We start from the raw sequence: 10,199 nt of genomic DNA, 5'->3' as shown, positions 1-10,199 counted from the left end.
CTCGTAGTTTCGGTACGTTTGTCTTCCACCGTAATTATATTTGTTTCATCCACATGCATGCGGGTTAGCAAGTTTCCCTTTACTAATCAACCTTCTTCTTGTGTTTCGAAGGTCCTGTGAACATTCCACCACCTATACTTGAAAATTTTTATAACCAAGGGGGAGATGACGATGGTGCTGATCACGAGCATGAGGACGAGCAGAACTTATATATTCAGTGGCGGCTGGCAACTAATTCCGATGGATCACTTCTTCTTGTCTGTATACAGTGCACTGAGATTGTTACTACTGAGGGAGCAGGTGTTGTCTCCCATAGTCGCCCTCTCCGGACCTATTCCAACACCCATTGCAGGGTATTCGGGATGGATACTAGTGTGCTAGCGCCAACACCTTCTCCCTGGTACAGTATTGATAGTCTTGGAGAAAACTCGCTCTTCCTTGGACAAAACTATCCAATGATGGTGAAAGGCGATCCAGCTGTTGTTGACACAACGTTACTACCATTTATGAGAAGCAACTGTATCTATACCTCGGACATTGTGGTGGTTCCCTACCCTGGTCCTGATATATGCCGCTTCAGCCTGGATGATCAGTCCTGTGTTGCTCTCGATATTGACAATAGCTGGCCCTTCCCAGAGCACCTATGGTTCAAAGCAAGCGTTTCCAACACCGAGGATTGGTTGAGTTAAAGTTCATTTCATTGCTTGTTATTTGTTGTGTGATGAAAACTTCAGTATTTACTGGGATGTTTTGTTGGAAATAATCTATAATCCAACATGTATCCTCGTTGTCGTTGTGTGTTTTGATGACTTGTTGTATGTAATGAATGGTACATTTGCAAATGCATGTCATAGACTCAATTTATGAATGGTTTTCGAGTCACTTCTTGGAGTGTGAGTACTGTAGTAGTATAGCCAGCATCCGGTTAGTATATGAAGTTGCCACATCACATAGAGCCAACCTAATATTGGAGTATACTAGCCCTCCACCGGCGCGCCGCTTCAAATGGCGGAGGAAGTGAGAGGTCGCGTCACCTTGTGTCCAGATCTGAGATGCCACGTGTACCAGATGAATGACTCCAAGTTCGACCACCTGATGCTAGGTGCGAGCCGAGGAACACTGTTGGAGAGACCCACCCCCCCTCATAATTTTCCTACATTGGTCGTCTAATTCATAGGATAGAATACTAACATCCACTCCAACTTTTGTTTCACTTCCTTTGTTCCTACGAAGAGAGTACTTGCTCTAAATGATGTGCCGCTGCAAGAGCCGCCTATATATAATTAACCATGCTCTAAAAAGGTGGACCAGCTTTGGCTATAGTAGTACTGTACTAGGTTAGTAGGTGACCTTGCGCTTGGCTCTTCTCCTCTTCCGGAAGTCAAACAATAATGATGGTACTACAGTAGTACTTCTGGCAATCTGACACCAAATGAAGTGCTGCACCTCCACCGCTTGTAAGCAAAAGTTTCTCCTCGTGCTACGAGCCATCGCGCACGCGTTGGTGAGGGAGAAGGCGTAGTAAGCAAGCTTCTCATCGTTCTGCGAGTTGACGGGACACATCAAAGTTATTTATTAGTACTCTCTTCAAAAAGGGCCGACCATGTCCATGGCTACCATCCCGTGCTTTGTCATTGAGTACGTGCACTATTCACGTGCCATCGAGGAGAAAAAATATTGCGTAGTACTAGGTGCCATCGAAGTGCACGAGTCACTTACGCACTGCATATCTCCATTTTCTTGCATGACACGCCACCTTGATGCTAGATGTCCCGCGTGTCATGGAGGCATATAGTATGATTTTGTAAAATGGAGGCATATAGATGTCCCGCGTGTCGGCAAAAGGATGAACAAAGCTCATGTCTTAGATGAAAGAGTGGAAGAACATAGATTCCCGATGACCGAGAAGGAGCAACAAACCTCGGGGTGGAGCGTTTGCGCTCATAATATTTTATATTATTCAGTGATATAAAATCAACCAAATCTCTCCACGTTCCAATACCAATCTATAATATGAGAATAACTTTGAACGTAAGCCATTGATTCACTCTATCCAATGGTCATAGTTGGAAAATCCAAACAAAACCAAGCATTGGATCAACTCTTTTTTCAAGATCAACTCTTTTAGCACTTAGATTGTTGCCGCCTGCCCACCTAGCCCACATATATATCCACTCACATGTGATGACCATAGGAGCTATCCACTCAGATTGTATGTTAAAAAAATAAAGGTCGATAACTAATGCGGCACCTTGGGCCAACGCGACCAGATCGCATTTTGCACGAGAAATTACACACCATGTTTCGTTGACATGTGGTCCCGTTCCAACATCTCAGTGAGACGACGGCGAGTCCTTTTGTACAATTTCTGAAAGGACGTGTAGGCCGGGGCGCCTCTTCGTGTACCGAGGCAAACTGGCAACCGTCCATCGACTCTTCGCCTTTCCCTCTCGATTTGGAACTGCTGTCGCACGCTTTTTCTCCCTCCTCCATTTGCCTTCACCCTTCCTTCTGCCATTGTTCGATCATCTTCTCCATGGAGGGAACAAGCCGGAAACGACCCCGTTATTATTGCCCCGATCTGAAAGATGACTTGGTGGGGGAACTCATTGATCAGTGCGACGTCATCACCTCGGCTAGCATGGCAGGTTCATTCAGGACCATTCTCGACTCAACTAATAACATCATTACAAGGAACCCAAGGGTCCAAGAGCGGTTTAATCTCCCATATCTTCTTCACTATAAGCCTGTTCGCATGGGCGCGGATGACGGAGGTCTCGCCTTGTGCAAGTTGATGTCGCTTGATAATGATACGTGTGATGTCAAGATGCCATCGCTTAAGGGTAAGGCCTAGGCTGGCGCAAATGGAGATTGGGTTGTTTATATTGGGTACAATTGTGAGTGGGAACTTGTGAATGTGTACACTCGTGAGCGGATTCCACTTCCAAAAATCTCAGAGTGCCCTGAGGTTGAGCACACTGATGATCTACGTACGTTCAAATATGATCATGGTGGCTGTCGTCTACGAAAGATAGCAATTTGTCGAGTTCCCAACCGCTCTTGGAATTACAAGAACTATGAAGTTGGTGCTATCTTCGACAAGCTTGTTGTCATCCTTCGTGGTTCGACTGGATGGATATTGCTCAAAAATCAGTTTCTATACACGGATGTGTACTGTGATGCAATTCCATACGAGGGTCTTGTGTTTGGTGCCACCACTCGTGGTACTGTTTTTGCATGGGATCCTCGTAGTTTCGGTATGTTTGTCTTCCACCGTAATTATAATTGTTTCATCCACATGCATGCGAGTTAGCAAGTTTCCCTTCTCTACTAATAAAGTTCTTCTTGTGTTTCCATGGTCCTGTGAACATTCCACCACCTATACTTGAAAATTTTTATAACCAAGGGGGAGATGACGATGGTGATGATCACGAGCATGAGGACGAGCAGGGCCCATATACTCAGTGGCGGCTGGCAACTAATTCCGATGGATCACCCCTTCTTGTCTGTATACAGCCCACTGCTGATGTTACTACTAAGGAAGCAGGTGTTTTCTCCCATGGTCGCACTCTCCGGACCTATTCCAACACCCGTTGCATGGTATTCGGGATGGATACTAGTGTGCTAGCGCTAACACCTTCTGCCTGGTACAGTATTGATAGTCTTGGAGAAAACTCGCTCTTCCTTGGACAAAACTATCCAATGATGGTGAAAGGCGATCCAACTGCTATTGACACAACGTTACTACTACCATTTATGAGAAGCAACTGTATCTATACGTCGGACATTGCGGTGGTTCCCTACCCTGGTCGTGATATAGTAGGCGCTTCAGCCTGGATGATCAGTCCTGCATTGGTCTTGAGATTGATAGTAGCTGGCCCTTCCCAGAGAATCACTTGTGGTTCAAAGCAAGCGTTTCCAATGCCGAGGATTGGTTGAGTTGAAGTTCATTTCATTGCTTGTTATTTGTTGTGTGATGAAAACTTTAGTATTTATAATGTATCCTCATTGTCGTTGTGGGTTGATGACCTGCTGTATGTAATAAAATGATATGCCTGGGATAAACTTACTAAATTTATGAATGGCTTTCGAGTCGCTTCTCTGAGTGGGTGCTGCGACGAGGCAAAAAAGTATTTTCCAAATACATAATTGGCATTGTAACAGGTTATCGAATGAGGCCAATCAACAATAGTACACTATTTGTACTAGCTTCACATGCTGCACTATCTCTACGTCTACGTACGTAATACAACAAGTTTTAAACTTGAGACCAGCCACCCATCCTCACAAAGAACACTTTTTAACCTAGCACAGACTCTAGGAAATTTGGCCACAGTGTGAGGTGGGCCATATGTTAATGTGTTCGCTATACGTAACCAGCACCTCGAATCCTCGATACTACTACTATAAGTTGTAGGAGTAGTAGGGTGGCATGGGCCAAAACAAGCATTCACGTCGAGGAGTATGGCACACGCCACCAGCACGACTTCCATCTGACACCATATTTCTTGGAGTCCGTGCTACAGCAATCTTTTCAACCTCGTCATTTCTCTAACTCAGCCATCGCGAGGTGGGGGTTTGCCGATAGTCGGTTTCCTCAACTGTGGTCCCACTTGTAAGGCCAACTCCAACGCACGACCCCAAACGGACCTCCGTTTTGCCCGGATTCTGTCCGTTTGGGTAGTGCAATGGGGTCGTGTCCGGGCCATTTCTCGGATGCGGTGGCCGTGCGCCGAACGCGCGGACGCATCCCGGCCGCGTACATTTTTATTTGCAAACACATATCTTTTTTTCATCATTGATTTTTTGGTACATGGAAATACATCAAAAAAAATTGACTAGAAAAGCAAGACCAAAGAGAACAAGAACCACAAGAATACATTTTACAAGATATCCAACTTCCATATCTGCTCCTGTAAGTTGGATTAGTGCCTTCTCGATGCATTCATTGTTGATCTGCGGAGGCTCGATCTTGCGTGCTTCTTGCTTCTTCGAGTGTAAACAAGTAGACATGTCTAGCCTCTATTCTATCAACAAGTGCACTAGTCTCATCTCTAGCCTCTATGCTAGCTAAAAGTGCTAGAACATCTACTAAATTGCACCCTATCAATATATCGTTGTACTCTTCTTCCCAATACCAAAACTTGCATCCATTCTACACAATAAAACTTTAAGTTAGCACAACTAGTCTAATCCGAGAGCACAACCGAAGATTTGGTCGAGTTCTTCCTCCTTTTGCCGACACGTGGGGCATCCAGCATCCAGGTCGTGTCATGCAAGAAAATAGAGGGGTAGTTGAAGCCACGTGATGTGTATCTTGGGTTAAACTGTAAATAGAATCTTACTACTCTTGATAACTCCAAAAGCGGCCACTGAAGATCTTTATTGGATTTGTTTTTCATCACCAGCACGTCGAGGTGAAAGATGTGCAGGTTCAGTGGGCCCTCTTGCGTTTTCACTGACATGTGGGACCGCATATGAGCAAACAGACGATGGGCTCCGCGCGTCTGCTGGCTCGCTGAGAAGAGAGATAGAGGGCGGCTGAGCACGGACTCCAGGAAATTTGTTCTACGTAACCAGCACCTCGATATAGTGGGGTGGCATGGGCCATAACTAGCACTCATGTCTAGGAGTACGGCACACGCCACCCACACGAGTCCCATCTGACACCAATTTTCTTGGAGTCCGTGCTACAGCCATCTCTTCTCCCTCCTGTTTTCTCAGCCATCGCGTGGTGGGCGGGGTGGGGGTTTGTCGATAGTCGATTTGCTCAACTGTGGTCCCACTTGTAAGTGAAAATGCAACACAGCACGCATTCCCCCTTGAGCGGCGTGCCGGACCAACCGTGTGGGGGTGCGACACGAACACGGCAGGCTTTTCCTTTTGAAATTGTAACTTGTAAAATTTGGTTCTGCTCCATGGCACGACCGATAGATAGAAATAACGATTTTCCCTAGAGTAATGAGAAGTTTGGTTTTGGCGCGGTTCATGCATGGAGTACGTACGAAAATTATGAAGTTGATTCGAAAGGTAAGATAATTACTAGTAGTACCATATACTACTACATGGATTTGACGGAAAGATAAAGATACATACGAATCCATCAACGACATCCTCACGCCCTAGTGCACAGGGTCACCAATCGACGTGTGAGGAGCAGCGGCGTTGGCGGCAAGCTCAACGTGCTTCTGAACAATGCCGTCCAAGTTGCCCTGCGGTCCAAGAAGGCCAGCGTCCTATCGTCCTCCTCTTGCATGTAGTAGTCCTTGTGGACGATTTGCGCGTAGACGTGGGTGATTATGTCGATGGTTTCTTGGTGCGCCAGGCGCTGCGCGGCGTGTGCGACCTCGAGGTGGACATTCTCCGGCGCGACGGCGGGCAGTCGTAGGGCCACCAGTGCGTCGAAAAGGTTGTCACCATAGAGGCCGTTGAGGGTGGCAGGCATCACAGAGCCTGGGTGCATGGGCTGGAGGCGTACGTCAAGGTCGTCCGCGAGCTTCTTGACGACGGTGAACTTGTCGAGGAAGCTGACAAGGACCTCGTCCAACAAGGAGACGAAGCTATTGTCCAAGCGGCCCCTCGCCCTGGCGGCCTCAAGCACTACCTGGAGACGTTCCTCGGTGCCGGGCCGCAGGCCGGCGTCGTGGACCATCTGGCACAGCCGGCTGATGCTCGCGCTCATCGCCTCCATGGGTCTAGCTTCTAGTCAACTGATCTTGCGATTGGAGTGATCACTCTTGCCCTTGGGTGTGTAGGATTTCGTAGACTGGACTGGCGGGAGCCTTTATATGAGAAGTGCAGACTGCGTTGAATTCACGTGCGTGTTGGCCATCTACTCCTCACCCCTCTACTGCACCTGTCTTTGGCTGTATGACAGGTTGGCCATCCACCCGTTGGGCCCACATGTCATACACCCAAAGGCAGGTGTAGTAAGTCAATGAAGCTGCGTCCCCCTCCGTGCCGGTGCAGTATAGTCATCTCACCGGACCTCTAGTTGGGGCCAAACGAGAGAACTTTGATGTTTATTGGTCCCCTTTGCATTTTGCGCCAAGTTTTGACCTTTGATTTAACTAATAAAATGTTAATGCATGTAACCAAAAATGTTGTGTAAGTCACCTTACGAAAACCAAATAATCCCAAAACACTTAGGCACGGTACATTAAATCCCTCCTCGTTTCTTATTTCGTGACATATCAACCAATGAGAGATGTGGGCCGTGCATGCTTTCAATGACTTGAGACTACCAAACATCACATGCGGTGGTTAGTTCATTGCATGTAATCCTATTAAGTAGCAAAAAGACATTAAGTTATCTCACAGATAGGAATAAAACAATACACCATGTATTTATTTACAGAGGGAGTAGTACATTTTTTGTGACATGCATTACTATATATTGCTAGTCAAATACTAAATCCAGATGGATGTGGTAGTAGTACTACTAAATCCAGACGGTGGTGCTAGTACTAGTAGTAGTACTACCAATGTAGTAGCACTGTACTACCCGTTGGTCAAATTATTACGTGATGCTCCTCACAGTGAAGTGACAAGACCCTACGCCGGAGATGACACCTGAGTATAGGCGCCGTGTTTGGCATACCATAGTCAGCCTCACCGTCTGCAGTCACTATCATCATGGCTGTAGACCTAGCCTGCTTACAACTAGCTGTGTTCGACATAATTTCCCGTGCGTAGATTCCCGTGCATTGCACGGAACACCAGGATTGGGGGGGTGGACGGCGCCGGCAGCGGCCATCGCGCCAGATTTTTCCATAGCCTTCTAGATGTGGTGGGGAGGAGATAAGGCTAATTGTGAGAGACAAGGAGTTGTTTGTAAATAGGGAACAAGTGCGGGCATCTTTTTGCAAAACTGGAGAAGTTTGGTTTGTATGCGTCAGATCTAGATCCGACGGCTATTGGTGAAAGATGGCAGGCACAACATCATCACCAACTCAGGACCTGTTTGATTCGCAGAATTTTGAAAACACAGGAATAGGACACGACAATATTACAAGTTTCAAACTGACATTACAAATGTTAGGAGTAATGCTGCACCTACGAAGAGGGAATTACTAGGAAGTTTATGTAAGAACTTTCGTTACTTTACGTGGATGTAGCATTATCGTACAAACTAAAATCCACCGCCCTGACAAGTCACTAATGGGCAAATAAGTTTTTGAGTCTCTGGCCACTTGATGTTTCAAAAACAAATTCAGCTTCTGCGGAGACTTTGTCATTTAGGCTTAGACGCTTGCGGTGATCAGCACGCCATTCGTTGTTGCGCCAGAGAACGCCAAACCTCATTACCTTGAGCACACTTGCCTCCAGAACAAAGAACCTGGCCAATTTAATCTCAGATGTGCTGCCTCGGTGGTCGATCAAGGCAATTTCTGTAAGATGGAGATCAAGGCATTCGATGAGATTGTTATAGTGCAGCACAATTTTCACTTTCGGGTCTTTTTTATCTACAAAAGAAGAGAACATATTAGAGCAGCTGGCTGTATAAGATTGCCGTGTCATCAAGAGGTACCAATATCATTCGCTCACACGATAGGGTTGGCTGGCTAGTGCTATTTCCTCTCTCTATCTCTTTCCTCTCATTTACCTAGGAGTACGTGAAGAGCTTGGGCATTTGTTGTCTTCCACTATGTGGCCGATGCCATATTTCGCAAAAGTATGCCACATAATATGCATCAATGTCAAATCAAAAGATTTTGGCACCGCTCTCGCGATGTGAGAGAGTTGGCACCGTTGTGCACACAAACCCACATGTATAAACAAATCAAACAAACCAACTACACCAGCCTCTCACACTCCCAAACAAGTGTTTTTATTGCCTCAGTCCTCTCTCTCTCCCACGCAAGTGTTTTTTCATTGTGTGAGTTAATTTGGCACCGGAGCAAAGTAGGTGATCCAGATTGGGGCACCAGGTGAGCAATGGAGGGGCATCGATGCCAAATGCATCACAAGTGAATTTGGCACGTGTTTTGGCCTACATAGTGGAGGGCCATTGTAGCGACCAGACCTCAAACAGTCTGATCTCTGTGCATCAGTGTCATCCCTGGATCGGTAATGCTGACACGCACAGCACTTGAAGGATTTAATATAGAGTAGCAATCACACACTTATTACATCGAATGCCTCAAAAGAGAACTTATCACAATAAATATGACTTAGGGACATCTAATACGATAACAGCGGAAGGCTTGGAAGATAAAGTGAGTCCATCAACTCCAACGGCATCACTGAGTGAAAGACCACGACCTAAGGCTCCTTACTCGTCGTCTGAAAAGTCTGCAACATGATACGTTGCAGCCCGAAAACGGGCCAGCACATGGAATATGCTGGCAATGTAACACAAGAGAGTAATGAACAGAATAAAGCTATCACTATATGCATATATGGCTGGTGGAGGCTGTATGGTTAATATGTTTTGCCAAAAGCCAATTTTTCCCTACAACAAAGGAATAACTTTAACTACAAAGTTGGTTGTTAAACATTGAGAATGGTAAACCCCATCTCAATCCCAATTAAAAAGTAATTAATAACCCAATCAAAATTAGTCTGGTAATAGAGTGATGAGATCCACATGATAATCCAAGAACTAGATACTCAAGACGTCCATAACCGGGGACACGGCTAACCATGATTAGTTTGTACACTCTGCAGAGGTTTGTGCACTTTTCCCCACAAGACTCGATCTCCTCCATTTGATTTCTCGCACTACATGATGTTTGAGAAATGGATGACCGAGACACAGTCTTTCCGAAGAGGTCCCTTTAACCGATAGATAGGCATGTACACCTACAATCCCCTACATCTGCTAGCCCATCATGGAAAAGTTTCCCACAACTTACTCAACTATGCCAGAGCCCATATTGGCATGTGGCTGCACACGGAAGTTTCTAGCATGAATAATCTTATGATCCCTTTGAGCCTGGGTGGCAGTCCATAGGAGAATCACACGGTACCCCGGGATTTCCAAAAAAATACAGGCAACACTGGAATTCCCCAGGTGCCTCAATCCACCCAGATGTGTATTAAAGTTGCCACCTTAAGTTAACCATTAATTAACAATACTCACATCTATCATGAAATACTCTCAAAACCCAATCCATGTCTACGAGCATAGCATAGCAATATAAGCATAACGTAGAAGTAACTCCCAAGGTTTGATAATAAACAGGTGAATAGGTACT

Source organism: Aegilops tauschii, chromosome 2 (genome assembly GCF_002575655.3).
Source record: "Aegilops tauschii subsp. strangulata cultivar AL8/78 chromosome 2, Aet v6.0, whole genome shotgun sequence".
In the NCBI taxonomy this organism is placed as follows: domain Eukaryota; kingdom Viridiplantae; phylum Streptophyta; class Magnoliopsida; order Poales; family Poaceae; genus Aegilops; species Aegilops tauschii.
The sequence above is the reverse complement of the archived record's forward strand: the minus strand, read 5'-3'. Positions refer to the sequence as shown.